General features: G+C 47.1%; 1 non-coding gene across 1 annotated transcript; it reads right to left on the reverse strand.

The window, feature by feature from the left end:
• Positions 1-17,380: 17,380 nt before the first annotated feature.
• On the reverse strand, positions 17,381-17,482 carry LOC112204319 (small nucleolar RNA U13). Its single transcript, XR_002937886.2, has one exon. It is a non-coding gene; the product is annotated as a small nucleolar RNA U13 (small nucleolar RNA).
• Positions 17,483-17,993: the final 511 nt, after the last annotated feature.

Here is a 17,993-nt window from a genome sequence, read left to right on the forward strand (position 1 = left end):
AAATTCGATCAAAGCCATCAGCCCTTAAGCCCACCGAAGCCTTTCAGTATTTGCTTGTAAAATGCCCCTGGAAATAGACAAGCCATTTCCCTTGCTGACACCTTTTCAGATGACTGAGAAATAAAAGCCCTGTCGTGTAGGGGAAAGTCTTAGGTTTAAATCCGGCTGTGCCAGTAACTGGGATATGACCTCAATCAAGATTTTCAACTATGCTGAGCTCTGGCTTTTGCATCTGCAGGTCACGTGAGGATCAGAGAGAAGCCACGCATGTCAGGGCCCTGGCACATCACAGGGCTCAGCAGGAGCATCTGTCATCATTGGTTCATGTCTGGCTGAGACCAGACCTTGTAAAAATGAGAGAGAGGTGAAAGAAAGAACGCAGGGAGGGAAGAGAAGTTTGGCAGAGGAAATTGTGGGATGACCGACTATTCAGGAGAGGCCAGATTTCATACATTCTGATCCTAAATATACTCATATTTGTCAAACCATGAGTGCTGAGTTTGAAGTTGAAAGGCACCTAACTGCTTTTCACATTGCTTTCAAACTGTTTTTCCACATTTTTATGAAGCTGCAGCCCTGCTGATGGTCATTGTAGAAAAGGGGCACTGGGGTGGGTTGCCTGCTGAGCACGGGAGGTAGACCTCCCATGAGCAGCAGCAGCTGTGGGCCTGTCTGGTGGGCATGGGGCTGCTTTCCTGCAATGTGGTCTAAGATGGTGAGGATGGAGGCTTTTTTTGGGGGTGGGGCATTGCCGTTCAGCAGGGAGTGCTGGTCATGAGGACTCTCATTTGAACTCTTGAGAGGATGGTTTTCCACTGAATGGTTGCACTTAAATCCTGGATCCTGAACCTCTATGGAAAACAATATGGAGATTTCCCAAACTAAAAATAGAACATCCATTTGACCCGGCAATCCCACTACTGAGTATCTATTCAAAGAAAAAGAAATCATTACATCAAAAAGACACCTGCACTCACACGTTTATCACACACAATTCACAACAGCACAATTCACAATAGCAAAGGCACAGAATTAACCTAAGTGTCCATCAATGGAGGACTGGATAAAGAAAATGCACATATACACCGAGGAATACGACAAAGCCGTAAAAAACAATGAAGTCTGTCTTTTGGAGCAACATGGATGAAACTGGAGACCATTATCCTAACTGAAATAACTCAGAAACAGAAAGTGAACAACCACATGCACTCACTTATAAATAGGGGCTAAACAATGGGAGACTGAGAGGAGAGGGTTTGCAGATCATTAGCAGGGGCCCTGAGCTTTGCTGAAATATACCCGAATGATTAAGACCCAGCAATATCCTGCAGCCCTAGAAACTGGGGCCTCTGTGTTCCTTCTGAATTGAGATTGGTTTCCCTCGGACAGATTCTGGGGAAGCCTGAGAATGCAGAATTAGGCATGGGCAGGCTGATAAAGTGACAATGGGAGCCTTGATTTTAGTCAAGGGATCACTTCGAGGAAAAGAAAAGAACAGAAAAAAAGGAAAAAAATCTTGGTGACCTCACATCCTGTGAACATTTCATCAAAGCCCTTCATTTTCAAAAAAGAGAAATAAATCCAGGCCTAGATAACACGGAGACAAAGCGGGCACAGGGAAACTGGACGGGGAATTGCTACAGGGCTTTTCCCAGCCAGCCTGGCTGTTTCTGCAGTGGGCGCCTCCTCCACAGAATGCATGAGTCATGGAGGTGGCGGGGGCAGAGAACAGGGACTGCTCCAACCCTTCTCACTGGGGCAGGTGGCAGGATGGGTATTCGAACGAGAGCCATGCTGGGACTCTGCTCAGCTGGGTAAGAAATGATGTGATGTCTCTGGAAACTCAGAGAAAGGAAGAGTGGGCAAGAAACTTGTTTTTTTTTTTTTGATTTTTTTTTTTTTTTTTTTTGAGAGAGAGTCTTGCTCTGTCGCCCAGGCTGGAGTGCAGTGGTGTGATCTCGGCTCACTGCAACCTCCACCGGGTTCAAGCAATTCTCCTGCCTCAGCCTCCTGAGTAGCTGAGATTACAGGTGCCTGCCACCACGCCCAGCTAATTTTTTTGTATTTTTAGTAGAGACGGGGTTTCACCATGTTGGTCAGGCTGGTCTCGAACCCCCGACCTCGTGATCCACCTGCCTCAGCCTCCCAAAGTGCTGGGATTATAGGTGTGAGCCACCGCGCCCAGCCAAGAAACTTATGACAAGGATGTTTTGGACCAGAAGACGGACATTTTGTGTCTAAACTAAGATTTAATTTTGGTAGCCATCTGGCTTTGCAGGGGATGGGGTAAATGTCATGATGGATCTAAAATCGGTGTTATTGTCGCACGCCTTGTCTAGGTCTCCATCTAGACTGGGAATCCCCGGCCCTGGGGCCATGGGCTGGTATCTGTCCATGGCCTGTTAGGAATCAGGCTGCGCAGCAGGAGGTGAGTGGCTGGAGAGCCAGTGAAGCTTCATCTGTGTTTACAGCCGCTCCCCATCACTCGCATTACTGCCTGAGCTGCACCTCCGGTTGGATCAGCAGTGGCACTAGATTCTCATAGGAGTGCAAACCCTATTGTGAACTGTACATGCGAGGGATTGAGGTTGTGCACTCCTTATAAGAATCTAATGCCTGATGATCTGTCGCTGTCTCCCATAACCCCCAGATGGGACCATCTAGTTATAAGAAAACAAGCTCAGGGTTCCCACTGATTCTACATTATGCTGAGTCATACCATTATTTCATTATATAATGCAATGTAATAGTAATATAAATAAAGTGCACAATAAATGTAATCCTCTTGAATCATCCCGAAACTATCTCCCCTCCCTCTGTCCGTGGAAAAACTATCTTCTACAAAACTGGTCCCTGGTGCAAAAAAGACTGAGGACCACTGATCCAGACTAGACGCCCATGGTGGTAACAGCACCAGTTGTGTGAATTCCACACAAACAATGAGAAACATCAAAACAGGACAAGCTGAAGGCATGGGAAGGACTCTTACAAATCTTATTCTTGTTAAGAGCTGTTCACCAAACTGTAGGAGGAGGTCTTTATTCTTGCAACTCTTTGGTAAGTTTGAAATTATTTCAAAATATTAAGTTAAAAATTGGATTATTTTCTTGGAGCAGTAATTTTTTGAATATTTAGCCTGCTGACATGCATTTTTTAAATCCCCATACAAGATAATGATAGGTATTCAACATTGTTTTGACTATCTAAAAACTGAAAATAACTTAGATGTCAAAACATAGGGGCCTAGTAGACTAGGACATGTTAGAATACTGCAATATTGTGTAGCCATTGCGATGACTGATAACATAATTATACCGACATACCAAAATAAATCATAAAATTGCCTTGCCCAAAAGAAGAAGAAAATAAATTTGTACATGAGCTGTGATATAAATAATGTAGATCAGGCATGGTGTCTCACGCCCATAATCCCAGCCCTTTGGGAGACCGAGGCAGGCAAATCACTTGAGATCAGGAGTTCGAGACCAGCCTGGCCAACATGGTGAAACCCCATCTCTACTAAAAACACAAAAATTAGTCAGGCATGGTGGCGGGCACCTGTAATCCCCGCTACTCGGGAAGCTGAGGCAAGAGAATCACTTGAACCTGGGAGGTGGAGGTTGCAGTGAGCCAAGATCATGCAACAAGAGTGAGACTCCATCTCAAAAAATAATAATAATATAAACACTACATAGATGTATGGATAGAGATTAGAAGATAAAACTAGGTGTTGGAGTACTGTCATTATCGGTGAATTGTTTTTCAGTTCCTTTAGTGATGCTTCTAAATGACTTTCATAAAAGTAGATGTACTGGCTCCACACTGGGTGTGCCCAGCCCAACACTCTCTCTCTGGCACTGGAAGGACCTGGTTGTTCATGGAAGCGTGTCAGAAGAATAGGAATTTTCCTTAATAACTTATGATGGAGTATCCATGAGTTTATTCAAGTTATTTTTGAACACATCTAATTTTCAATCAATTCCTTTGTGGAGTGAGTTGAGTTTCTTAGGTTGGTTTGCTGATTCTCCGACACAGAACTTTCTTTCTCTGCTCCTAAATCTACCTCTTTTGAGCCTCCTAACACATCCCCAGCTATCAATCTTCAAATACACCCCCGTGGTGAATGTGCAGGCTACTGGAATGAGCCTGGGGTTGGAAGTCAGAAAGCTTCCTTTCTCTCCTCTGAGGTCAGTTGCATGACTCTGGTCCAGTCCATTTGCCTTTGATAAGCTATAGGTTCCTTGCGTTTCAGATAAGAGAAGTAAAGATGGAAAGAACTTTGCAAGGGAAAGCCTCGTACTGTTTTCTCAAAGATGAAGAAAGGAACTTTAAAGAGCCCCTGACTCAAATTTTTTCCAACTGCCTCCTAAGCAACGTTAGTGTCACACACATGAACAAGAACCAAGGCTACCAAGTTAAAAATTGAAGTACTCTCTTAGAGCAGTACTTTTTTTGAATATTTAGTTGATATGGTTTGGCTCTGTGTCCCCACCCAAATCTTACCTTTAATTTTAATCCCCATAATCCCTACAGGTCAAGGGCAGAAACAGGTGGAGGTAATTGGATCATGAAGGCGGTTTTCCCCAAGCGGTTTTGGTGATAACGAGTCTCATGAGATCTGATGGTTTTATTATCGTCTAGCATTTCCCCTCCTTGTGCTCATTCTGTCTTCTGCCGCCATGTGAAGAGGTGCCTTCCTCCATGATTGTAAGTTTCCTGAGGCTCTGCCAGCCGTGGGGAACTGTGAGTCCATTAAATCTCTTTTCTTTATAAATTACCCAGTCTTGGGTATTTCTTTACGGCACCATGAGAACGGACTAATACATTAGCCCAGTGAAATACATTTTTTAAATTCCCATACAAGGTAATGATAGGTCTACAACTTTGTTTTGACTATCTAAAAACTGAAAAACAATAGTAGTTTTAAAAAAAAACAATATCACTGGACTAAGTACAAGATAATAACAGGGGAAACTGCGGAGGGAAGAGAAGGGATAATAATATGGGAACTCTGTGCTTCCTGCTCAATTTTTTTGTAAACCTGAAACTGCTCTAAGGAATGTCTATTAATTTAAAAAATATTGACAGGAGGCAGTGGCTAACATCTATAATCCCACACTTTGGGAAGCCAAGACAGGGGGATCGCTTGAACCCAGGAGTTTGAGACCAGTCTGGGCAACAGAGCAAGACCCTGACTCTGAGAAAATATTTTTAAAAAGCCATTCAGGGCTTGAACCCGGGAGGTGGAGGTTGCTGTGAGCTGAGATCGCGCCACTGCACTCCAGCCTGGGCAACAAGAGTGAAAGTCCGTCTCAAAAAAAAGAAAAAACCATTCAGGAGGCTGGGGCAGGCAGATCACGTCAGCCCAGGAGTCCAGGGCTGCAGTGAGCTATCATCATGCCACTGCAGTACAGCCTGGGCAACAGAGCAAGACCCCCAACTCTAAAAATAAAAAGAAGAAAGTACTTGCAAATGAAAAATATGATCATTTCTGATATTATAAAATTATATCTAGAATATATTTATGTATGCATATTTTACATAAGAATTTAATTTTATTTGCAGAAATATTTGGTCTGTGAGAACATTCACTGCCATCTGCTTATTTACATATCCAACATATCATAGCTAATGAATATCTGTAGGAATTCTATCACAGTCTTATAATTTTAAGGGTGTCTCTGGTCAATCTGTTTAGGAAAATTGCGCTACTCTTTATTTAACTTAATTAATTAATTTTTTGAGACAGGGTCTCACTCTATTGCTCAGGCCGAAGTGCAGTGGCATGATCTTGGCTCACTGCAACCTCCACCTCCCCAGTTCAAGTGAGTCTCTCACCTCAGCCTCCTGAGTAGCTGGGACTACAGGCACACACCACCACGCCTGGCTAATTTTTATATATTTTTTTCATAGAGACGGGGTTTCACCATGTTGGCCAGGCTGGTCTCGAACTCCTGAACTCAAGGTATCCGCCTGCCTTGGCCTCCTAAAGTGCTGAGATTACAGGCGTGAGCCACTGTGCCCAGCCTACTCCTTATTTTAAATGTGCAAACTCTGCAAAGTGGCTGTGCTGAGGCACTTCCAAATGCCACCCGGGTGGTGCTCAAGCTCTGGTTTCTGCTCTATGAGCCCTTCTTCTTCTGGACCTGGTGCCACCAACCCCTGCAGCCTCCTATGGAGGATGGTGCGTGTTTCCTTTCAGCTTTTCTGGTCATTTCTTTTCTTGTTTTAAAATAACAACACCAGGCCAGGTGAGGTGGCTCACTCCTGTAATCCTAACACTTTGGGAGGCCAAGGTGGGAGGATTCCTTGAGCCCAGAAGTTTGAGACCAGCCTGGGCAACATGGCGAGACCCTATCTCTACAAATAATTAAAAAATTAGTCAGGTGTGGTGGCACATGCATGTAGTCCCAGCTACTTAGGAGGCTGAGGTGGAAGGATCCCTTGAATCTGAAAATTTGAGGTTGCAGTGAACTGTGATCCCATCACTGCACTCCAGCCTGGGAGACAGAGTGAAAGCCTGTCTCTAAAAATAAAAAATAAATAAACACATAAATAACACTGACAACAACCAAAACCAAGTGAATACAGATAATTCCTTCTGACCCCAGGGTGACCCCAGAGTCCCAGGCCATGGCTGTGTCTGGGGCGGGCTCCTTTGGGAGAGCGGCCAAAGCCCTATTCACCTCGGCAATGAGATCACTCAGACCTGGGGGGAGGCGCGTTCTGGGAGAGCGTGGTGACTTCCACAGCAGAGGCTCTTGCATCAGTTCTGGTCACCCACGGGAGACTGCATGTGCTCAGGGTGACAGGAACACCACTGTTTACATGGGACCCACCTCCCGCCATGGCATCACAGGACTCGCCGCTCCGGCCTCCTTCCTGAGTCAAGCATTTTTGTCCAGTGAATACAGCTTTGGTGCAGCTTTCCATAGCTCCTCTCTCCTCCCCGCCAGGGAAGTGATGCATATTTTATAGAGATGTTCTTTCACTTCACTCTAACTGTACATTTTTTCCTCTGTGAGGAGTTTGCGCCAATCGAAATGAACTTGAGATCATTTTCCCCCCAGGCTTTCTTTATCTAAGGGGCACAGGGCTTCCTGTCTGATTTTAGTCACCGATTGGATTGATGGGCTTAATCACATCCCAAATGTTCGTTGTCCTATCTCCCTGTGTGTGCAGGACTGGCTCAGTCTGCAGCTTTTATTAGAAATCAACGGAAGCCACCAGAACACAGAGCCCTGAATGAACACTGTGGACCCGGATCATCCGACCTGAACTCCAATGTAGAAGAAAGCCCCTCTGTACGCACCTGCTGACCTGCCCGTCACCACCCTCACAGCTGTGCCGGGACAATGGCACAAACCCACCCATTCTAAAGTTACCATCTGATATGTGTGGGCTCATACAGAAAACATGCTGTAATGTGAAGACATATATCAGATAGAAGAACACATTGATGCCAACTTTTTTTTTTTTTGAGACAGAGTCTTGCTCTGTCACCCTGCCTGGAGTGCAGTGATGCGATCTCAGCTCAATGCAACCTCTGCCTCCTGGGTTCAAGTGATTCTCCTGCCTCACCCTCCCGAGTAGCTGGGATTACAGGTGCCCACCACCATGCCCAGCTAATTTTTGTATTTTTAGTAGAGACGGGGTTTCACCATGTTGGCCAGGCTGGTCTCGAACTCCTGACCTCAGGTGATCCACCTGCCTCGGCCTCCCAAAGTGCTGGGATACAGGCTTCAGCCACTGTGCCCCATGCCAACTTTTTAAAAATGCACACTCCTTCAAAGGGTTAACAGCACAGGAGAGGTTGTTGCTGAAGGTTTGCAAGGCAATTGCTCTGAAATCATATTGGAAACCAAAGCAGTAGGTGTGCTTCCCCAGTAGAGCGTGTTGACAGGGCCTTGGGGTTTAGAATAAGAAGGGAAGAGTTTCCAGCATGTCAATGGGCATGGTGGTAATGGTTCACAATGGGTCATTGAGTCTAGGCTGACAGGGCAAAGGGCTGAAAGACAGGGAGGATTGGTGCTGAGGAGCCATGGAGACTCCAGGAGCAGGAGGCAGGGAGCTGGGAGGGCCATCACACATGGTCGTCCCCCTTAACCACAAGGATGTGTTCCAAGATCCCAATGGATGCCTGAATCTGTGGGTAGTACCGAGCACTATATATACGATGCTCTTCCCTACACATCCATACCTATGATCAAGGTTAATGTGGCCAGGCATGGTGGCTCATGCCTGTAATCCCAGCACTTTGGGAAGCCGAGGCAGGTGGATCACTTGAGGTCAGCCTTGGAGACCAGCCTGGGCAACATGATGAAACCCTGTCTCTACTAAAAATACAAAAAACTTAGCCGGGTGTGGTGGTGTGTGCCTGTAGTCCCAGCTACTCGGAAGGCTGAGGCATGAGAATAGCTTGAATCCAGGAGGCGAAGACTGAAGTGAGCCGAGATCGTGCCACTGCACTCCAGCCTAGGTGACAGAGTGAGACCGTGTCTCAAAAACAAAACAAAACAAAACAAAACAAGGTTAATGTATAAATTAGGCACAGCAAGAGACTAACAACAATAACCAATAGTAAAATAGAACGATCATAACAAGGTACTGTAATAAAAGTTATGTGACTGTGGTCTCTCTATATATACCTCTCTCTCAACTTATTATAGAAGTGAGCTGGGCAAGGTGGCTCACACCTGTAATCCCAGCACTTTGGGAGGTCAAGGTGAGGGATTGCTTGAAGCCAGGAGTTCAAGATCAGCCTGGGCAACATAGTGAGACCCACCTCATCTTTACAAAAAAATACAGAAAATTAGCCAGGCATGGTGGTTTGCTCCTGTGGTCCAGCTACTTGGGAGGCTGAGATAAGAGGATCTCTGCAGCCCAGGAGGTCGAGGCTGCAGTGAGTGCTATACCACAGGTAGTTACCCTGTGGCAAGTGAAACCACAGATAAGCCGGGGGCCACTCTAACATGGAGCAGAGAAGGAAGCAGCAGTGGGGAAATGAAAGTTATTCTGAGTCACCAAGGAAAGTGACAATGATTCCTGATTCTGCATGGCATGGCCCTCCAAGTCATCATACCACCACCACAATACCTCAAGGATGGTAAAGATTTGAAGAGAAGAGGGAGAGAGGAAGGAGAATCGAACAGGGAGAAGCAAGAGACTTCCCCAAGAGCCTGCCGAGACAGTATCATACCCAATGCACAGAACAGGAAACCGAGGCCCAGGGAGGTCAGGTGACTTGCCTGTGGCCACAGGTTTGCTCATCGGTACATAAGGGAAACCAACAAGGCCAATCACGATGGAATCTGGGCTCCAGCCAGGGCGCCATGCACAGAGACGCTCCATGCCTTTGGGCCACCTGTCAGCCTCCTAGGAGGCAGCTCAAGTGAGGACGGAGTTTGTTGATGTTTTGTCTGCCGCGCTACCCGCAGGGCCCACACCAGAGGAGAAACACCGACAACAGCGTGCTGGCCAGGAGGGATTGCGGTGGCAGTTGCATGTCCTGTGGCTTCCTGGAGCTCACGCCGCCCCTGCAGATGCTGCGGCTGGGTCCCCAAGGCAGAGGGGGCAAGTGGGGCTCCTGTCTCCGCAGAACATTCCTGAGACTTTGCATGGCGTTTCCTCCTGCTTGCTCACCCATGATGGGAACAGAGACCCCTTCCTGAGTCCCACAACTGCCCCACATCTGCTCCGAGGCCTTCCGTGCCCATGTCCCAGTCAGGAGCCCCTGGCCGGGCACCGGAACGATTGGTCTCAGTGGCCGCAGCCTCCTGGCGAGAGGGCGGGCGCCGATCCGGGAAGCTGCAGCTGCAGTGGCACTTTGCCCTCACAGCAGCCTCCACCCTGTGGGGCTGGGACAGGTGGCCCATTTTCCATCCCCAGAGATGCCAAAGGCATCCCCTGGCCAGAGTCTTTAAGTTGTCCCTGCAGATGTTGGCAGCCTCCTGGCCTGCGCTCAGCCACTAGGATGTCAGAGCAGCAAGAGGTTGTGTTCCTTGGGGCCCGAAGGGCAGAGCTGTCCTGGCTGTGCCACAGGGCCAGGAGGGGAAGCTACCTTCCAGCTGAATGAGGCTGGAGGAGGCCAGTGGGGAAACAAGCCCACATCTGGAACACAACTACCCAAAGGCCCTGGCATTCTGCATTAGCATCAACACGATCCAGAGGTCAAACCACACCCGAGACCATCTGCCGTGAGCCACTGAGCAAGCCACTTCGCTTCTTGGACTGGGTTTCCTCATCTGTAAAATAGGAATGTGAGCCGGGCACAGTGGCTTCTGCCTGTGACCCCAGCACTTTGAGAGGCTGAAGCAGAGGGGTCACTTGAACCTAGGAGTTCGAGACCAGCCTGAGCAACACAGTGAGATCTCATCTCTACAAAACATTTTTAAAAATTAGCCTGGCTTGTTGGCGTGTGGCTGTGCTAACAGTGACTTGAGAGGCTGAGGTGAGGTGGGAGGATTGCTTGCTTGAGTCCAGGAGGTCGAGGCTGCAGTGAGCCATGTTCATGTGACTGCACTCCAGCCTGGGTGACAGAGCAAGACCCTGTCTCTTAAATAAATAAATAAAGCAAAAGTAAATAAAATGGGAATGCACCTGACACTATCTACCCCAAAGGGCTTTTAGAGGATAAAAGGAGAATTTGTGCAACATTGCTATAATCAAGCATACATTAAATTTTTATTCCCTAATAAGTAACTTTGTAAAGTGCACAGACCAGAAAGGAGGATCGGGAGCAGAGAAGGTGGGAAGGAATGCAGCTACCTCTGCAGCTCCGCTTGGGAGCCCAGCTGCATGGGATGTTCTTCAGGTCGCCCTGGGGTCCTCCAGCTGTGCTAGTGGAAGCACTGGGGGTATAGGGGTTCAATAGCGCAGGGAGCAAAGCACCCAATGGCTGAATGGCACCATTTCCCTGAAGCACTCCTGCCTCTCCTAAACAAGAAGTGGTGCCTGACTGCTGAATTCCTATAAATGATTCAAGGTAAAGCAATAAACAAAAATACATCTGAAGTGCTCCTATCCAGCGGCCAGGAGTTGGACAAAAGTCAAACTCAAGTGTTTATTAATGTATTAAGTCACCTACCCTCCCAAGCTGAAAGGAGAACGTGTTTCAGTGGATGGTCCAAACTTCCTCAATTGTGACAGAAGACATCAAAGGACCGTAGCTCCCCTGTTGGTATGCATTGGCATGCCCACTGCAGAGAACATTTTGGGAACCCAGGAACCTGCATTCTTATTTCCTGGTGGTTTCAAGTCCCTGGGAGAGGCTGTGTTCCCGAGAGTGACTGCCATTTGCAAACACATGTCTCTGTGATTCTGTGTGGCTCTCTTGTGCCCCCTACAAGATGATCCAGCATGCAGGGGAGGCTTCTGGGGTCTTGCCTCTTGCTGGAACCAACAGTGACCACTGGCACTCCCGTTGTCAAGGTTTCAAATATTTCATCACCACAGGTTCCCTTGACCTGACTATACTTTAAAAAACAGGCCAGGTGTGGTGACTCCCAGCTACAATCCCAGTGCTTTGGGAGGCCAAGGTGGGAGGATTGCTTGAAGCCAGGAGTTTGAGACCAGCTTGAGCAACATAGCAAGATCCTATCTCTATAAAAAAAAAATTTAAAAATTAGCCAGGCATGGTGGCACACACCTGTAGTCTCAGCTACTTGGGAGGCTGAGGTAGGAGGATTGTTTGAGCCCAGAAGATTGAGGCTGCATTGAGCTATGATTGCTCCACCGCACTCCAGCCTGGGCGACAGAGCAAGACCATGTCTCTTGAAGAAAAAGGGTAGGGAGAGGCGCAGTGGCTCACTCCTGTAATCCCAGCACTTTGAGAGAGTGAGGCAGGAGGATTGCTTGAACTCAGGAGTTTGAAGCCAGACTGGGCAACATAGGGAGATCCCATCTCTAAAAAAAAAAAAAAAAGTCCCAACCAATTTAATGTCATCATCACTTCCTGAGAAACTGATTTGATCATTTGTCAAGATCTGACATTTACAAAATCTGACTGTATAACACTTCCTCGAACAGAACTTCTGCCAGGTTTCCCTGCTGTTCTCCTGTCCCCAGAGTCTTCTCTCTGGTTCTGCGGCATCCTGGGGGCCATCCTCAGGAGCACTGTGCCAGGAGGGAACCTCTCCTGATGGAGCTTTTCCTGATGCAGAGAGGCTGCTTTACATCACAGTTTCACTCTGGTCTACTTACTAGGACCCAGGAAGCCTTGACTCCATCAAACAGACCCTATACCTCTAATTCAAGCCACAGGAGGGGCCCTCACTCCCCTAGGAATGAGAAAGACAAAGAAGAAAACACATGTGATTTCTTCTTTTTGATTACGTGCTCAGCCTTCTCCTCCTCAGTGCGGGTTCTGCTAGGCCAGGCAGCATGCTGCAGAAGCTAGTGACATTTGTTCTTGGCCCTCAGAACAAATGTCTCAGAAGTCTAGGGAGAGGAGACAAGGAAGTACTAGAGCTGGCAGCTGGAAATACTTTTCTGGGAAGGGCTGGGTGGTGAATAGTGCAGGCTTTACAGGCAGCATGGTCTCTGTTGTAACTATACAATTGTGCCCTTGCAACGTGAAAACAGCCAGGGACCCTATGCAATGAGTGTGGCTATGTTCTAATAAAATGTTATTTCTAGGCCAGACGCAGTGGCTCACGCCTGTAATCCCAGCTCTTTGGGAGGCTGAGGTGGGTGGATCACTTGAGGTCAGAAGTTGGAGACCAGCCTGGCCAACATGGTGAAACCCCATCTCTACTAAAAATGCAAAAATTTGCCGGCAGTGTTGGCACGTGCCTGTAATCCCAGCTACGCAGGAGGCTGAAGCAGGAGAATCACTTAAACCCAGGAGGCAGAGGTTACAGTTAGCTGAGATCGCACCACTGCACTCCAGCCTGGGCGACAGAGTGAGACTCCGTCTCAAAAAAAAAAAAAAAAGTTATTTACAAAATCGGATGGTGATTTGGATTTGGTCCGTAGGCTATTGTTTGCCACCTTACACTAGAGAGGAGACACAAGACAGAAGCAGCACCTGGTATGGGACAGCTCAAAGGAGGCACTGGTCGCTTTCTCTGAGCAGGGGGTTGGAATGGGACAGGCTTCGTGGGACAGGCATTGCTGTGCAGAGCTGAATAAGGGAAGTAGGCATTTGCCAAGCGAGCTGGGGCGAAGGGCACTGCTGGAAAGAGAGGCATAGGTGGGAGCCCAAGCCCTGAAGCATGGCATCACTGGGGCCTTGGCAGTCTCAGCCCATCAGTGTGGCTGGAGACGAGGGAGGTGAGAGCCAGAGATGAAGCTAGACAGGGAGGCGGGGCCAGCTCCGAGAGGCACTGTGAGCCATGCTAAGGGCTTTGGTCCTTATCCTCAGGGCGGGGAGAATAGGAACTAAAGGAGCCTCTGGGTTTCATCGCTGTTCCAGATAGTTTACATAAATGATTAATGATCTCATTCATTCTCACGAAATTCGATGAGGTGGGTGTTACACATCCCATTTTGCGACAGCAACACTAGCTCAATGTTCACTGCTTCCCCTAAGTGGCAGAGTCCCATCCAACCCGGATCCTCCAGGAGCTGGACCCCTGCTCTCTCCACAGTGCAGCCTCTAATGGAGCGTGAGACCCAGGATGCTTTTCCTCCCTCGCCCTATCGCCAGGAACCACCCCCCTCCTCACCCCACCAGCAGGAAGGGTTCAGAGAATGCCACGATTTCCCAGAGTTGGACCCTGGAACCTGGGGTGGTACAGGGTGGGGACCTCAAGGCGTTGGCCACTCACCCCGGGAAGCTGCCTGGGGATGCAAAAGCCTGGCTCCCTTGGGGAGAAGGGAGTGGAGTGTTTGTCTGCTCCGCTCTCTTCATCCTGGCTGAGACCCACCTGGAGCCCACCCAAGGGGTCGTGGCTCCGCTGCTCTGTGACTGAGGTCACCAGGCGAGAGGAATTCCAGAGATTCCTGCTGAGGCATCAGCCCCAGCTCATCTCCTCTCTGCACCCAGTTTACTTGGTTGCTTAGTTGCAGAATATTTTGGTTCTTTTCGTTCCACCCTCTGAAAGTTGGAGCAGTTTGCAAGAATAGGTCTCTTTTCCTCTGTCATATGTGTCAGGCATTTGGGGAATCCTCACCAAATATCTGCTGAGTTAAACAATTAATACTGAAGTGCATCATTTGTACAAATGCCTTTTATTTACTCCTTTACATTTACTCCACACCAAGCAAGACCTGCCACCATTTTACAGAGATTTGTCCTCAAAGAAGTCTGGCTAAGCCAAGTGCGGTGGCTCACACCTGTAATCCAGGCACTTTGGGAGGCCGAAGTAGGTGGATCACCTGAGGTGAGGAGTGTGAGACCAGCCTGGCCAATATGGCGAAACCCTGTCTTTACTAAAAATACAAAATTAGCCAGGCATAGTGGCAGGTGCCTGTAATCCCAGCTATCAGGAGGCTGAGGCAGGAGAATCACTTGAGCCCAGAAGGTGGATGTTGCAGTAAGCCGAGATTGCACCACTGCACTCCAGCGTGGGTAACAGACTGAGACTCTATATATATATTTAAAAAAAAAAAAAAAAAAGCAAAGAAATCTGGTTCCTTGCAACTCAAAGTGTGGACTCGGGACCAGCAGCAACTGGGGGCTTGTGAGAAATGCAGACTCCCAGGCTCCACCCCAGACCTGCTGAACTAGAAGCTTTATTACAAAAAGATCCTCCAGTGATTCATATGCACGTTAAGATCTGAGAAACACTGGGGACATGACTTTGCGCTTGTACCCAGAAACAATCATTAACCCCAATTCCATTCCTTTGATAACTTCTAAAGTGATATTCTTTATATATTCAGAATCAAGTTACATTCTGAGGTCAGGAAACATCATGAGCCCCTACAAATTTCCTCTTCCAAATTCTTCCCCTTGAGTGTACCTGCCCCATCCCTGCTTTTGGCAACAATGATGATTTTAAGTAGGAAAGAAGGAAGTGAGAGTAGAAAAATGTTGAAATGACACATTTGAGGGTGACAGCCAAACACCTCGTCTCTGAAATTGCCACTCTACATAGGGTGTGTACATCCTGTGCCCTGTTAATTCATTCCTTTGCCAAGTCTTTAACCGTTTAAACAGAAGATAAGGTGGTTTTTCCAAGGTCACACACATAGTAGCAGGGATGGGGAGGGGAGAGGGAAGCGTAAGCCCAGAGGATGCCCTGGTTGTGCCAGTGTCCCCAGAAAGACAGGAGAAACCCATGTGCCAGGCCAGCGCCCTCCCTTGCCATGGCAGGCAGGGTTTCTACATTTCTGGCTGCAGCAGCTGCTTCTTCATGGCCACTGCCTGGGGTGGAAGGCAGAATGTCGGCTCCCATGTCAGACACCTGTTTTGAATCTTAGTTCCACAATTTACCAGTAGCGTGGCCTTCAGCGAGACACATGCTCTCTGAGCCTGTTCAGACAGGGACAATATTCACTTTGCAGACTAGCTCTGAGGACTGAAGGAAGCATGTTGGCTGGGCCTGCAGTGTCCAACTCATATTAGATGTTATATCTCAGAGAGGGGCCCCTAGTCATCCCCCAACCACGTGTTCTACGCATTGCCACCTCGTTCCACAACCTTCACTGACACTCTGCTACCTGTGGGAGAATGTGCAGACTCTAGAACTCAAGGCCTCCCCGATCTGGTCCCCATCTCACCCTTGCAGCCTACTTCTACCCTACTTCTTTAAATGAAGGTGTGCTAACAAATCTGATTTTCTTATTTCTAACTTATACAATATTATTTCTTCTAGAAATTATAGACAAATCCAATGGCACAGGAATCCCTAACCCCTGGGCCACGGACTGGTACTGGTCCATGGCCTGTTAGGAACCGGGCCACACAGCAGGAGGTGAGTGGCAGGCCAGCTAGCATTACGACCTGAGCTCTGCCTCCTGTCGGATCAGCAGCAGCATTAGATTCCCACAGGAGTGTGAGCCCTATTGTGAACTGCGCATGCGAGGGATCTAGGTTGTGTGTGTGCTCCTTATCAGAATCTAATGCCTGATGATCTGTCACTGTCTCCCATCACCCCCAGATGGGACTGTCTAGTTGCAGGAAAACAAGCGCAGGGCTCCCACTGATTCTGCATTATGCTGAGTCGTACCATTATTTCATCATATATTACAATGTAATAATAATATAAATAAAGTGCACAATAAATGTAATCCTCTTATATCTTCCTGAAACCATGCCCCACAACCCTGGTCCATAGAAAAATTGTCTTCTACATAACCAGTCCCGGGTGCCAAAAAGGTTGGGGAATGCTTCAATGGGCTGTTAAGAGTGCTGGTTGAGGCTGGGCGCAGTAGCTCACGCCTGTAATTTTTTGGGAGGCTGAGGTGGGCGGATCACTTGAAGTCAGGAGTTCAAGACCAGCCTGGTCAAGATAGTGAAACCCCATCTCTACTAAAAAATACAAAAATTAGCCAGGCATGGTGGCATATGCCTGTAGACCCAGCTACTTGGGAGGCTGAGGCAGGAGAACTGCTTGAACGTGGGAGGCAGAGGTTACAGTGAGCGGAGATTGCATCACTGCACTTCAACCTGGGCAACAGAGCAAAACTCTGTCTCAAAAAAAAAAAAAAAAAAAGTGCTGGTTGATTATAGGACTTAAGCCACTTAATTGATTACTTCTCTTATGCCTGCTAGGGAATTTTGGTGTTTTTCTTCGTCGACAAATAATATTCCTTATTTCCAAATAGCTGTACCTCCTTTTTCTATTAAAATAATCCTAAGGTTATTATTGGTAAAAGTGTATTTAAAGTTTAACCCAAGTTCCATTTAAACAACTATGTCTAAGTGAAGTTGGCCTCTCCCACTATTAATAAATCTTCTCACTATTTTGCAACATAGATGGCTTCATTCTGTTAACTTTTAATGAGTTGTTCATTCAGTTATGGGATTTTAAACTGATAAGAGTTGGGCGTATAGTTCCGGTTAATTTTTTATGCTAACGATGTAACTTTTTGTCTTTGCTAACTTTTATTATTACTTTGTTATTTTCTTTTTTTTTCTTTTCTTTTTTTTTTTTTTTGAGACGGAGTCTCGCTCTGTCACCCAGGCCAGAGTACAGTGGCGCGATCTCGGCTTACTGCAACCTCCACCTCCCGGGTTCAAGCGATTCTCCTGCCTCAGCCTTCCAAGTAGCTGGTATTACAGGCTCATGCCACCATGCCCAGCTAATTTTTGTATTTTTAGTAGAGACGGGGTTTCACCATATTGGTCAGGCTGGTCCCAAACTCCTGACCTCAGGTGATCCACCCACCTCGGCCTCCTAAAGTGTTGAGATTACAGGTGTGAGTCACCGCACCCGGCCTACTTTGTTATTTTCCTACAGCACTTTTTCTTTTTTTTCTTTTTAAAAATTTACATCACACAGGTAGTGTGCCGACATCTTGATAAGGTTTGAGGGAGGCACATCCATCCATGAGTGTGAAAACTCAACTATCTGCTTATGAGTTACGAAAGGATCACATAGCACTTCTTCCAGATTCCCAGTGTTTTTCATGTCAATGACTGAATATGAATATTTTGGGAAATGTTAAACACAATTTAATTAGACGTGGGAAAGGACTAGGGTGAATTCAGAGTAATCAGATGTCCCCAAAACTACCCCTAGTAAATTAGTTTCTTGGACTGAGCTATAATTCGATCATCCAAACCTTTTAGCATTCTTACCATGTTCTGACTCATCTCCTTTAGAAGTTCCAATAAAATGCATCATATTATGAATTACAGATTTTTCATTGAGGAGAGAGAGGGGTGGTGTGTGAGCATTCTATGGACTGTTTTATTAATTGTCAAATTCTCCTTTGGACTATTTAACCATGGAGACCTTCATAAACATTGTAGTCTAAGCAAGTGAATGTAACCTGTTGATTTTAAATTCAAAGTCTGCGCTTCTCCTAACAGTTTTTTTTTTCTTTTGTGAGATGGAGTCTCACTGTGTCAATTATACTGGAGTGCAGTGGTGCAATCTCTG

Source organism: Pan troglodytes, chromosome 7 (assembly GCF_028858775.2).
Source record: "Pan troglodytes isolate AG18354 chromosome 7, NHGRI_mPanTro3-v2.0_pri, whole genome shotgun sequence".
Lineage (NCBI taxonomy): Eukaryota > Metazoa > Chordata > Mammalia > Primates > Hominidae > Pan > Pan troglodytes.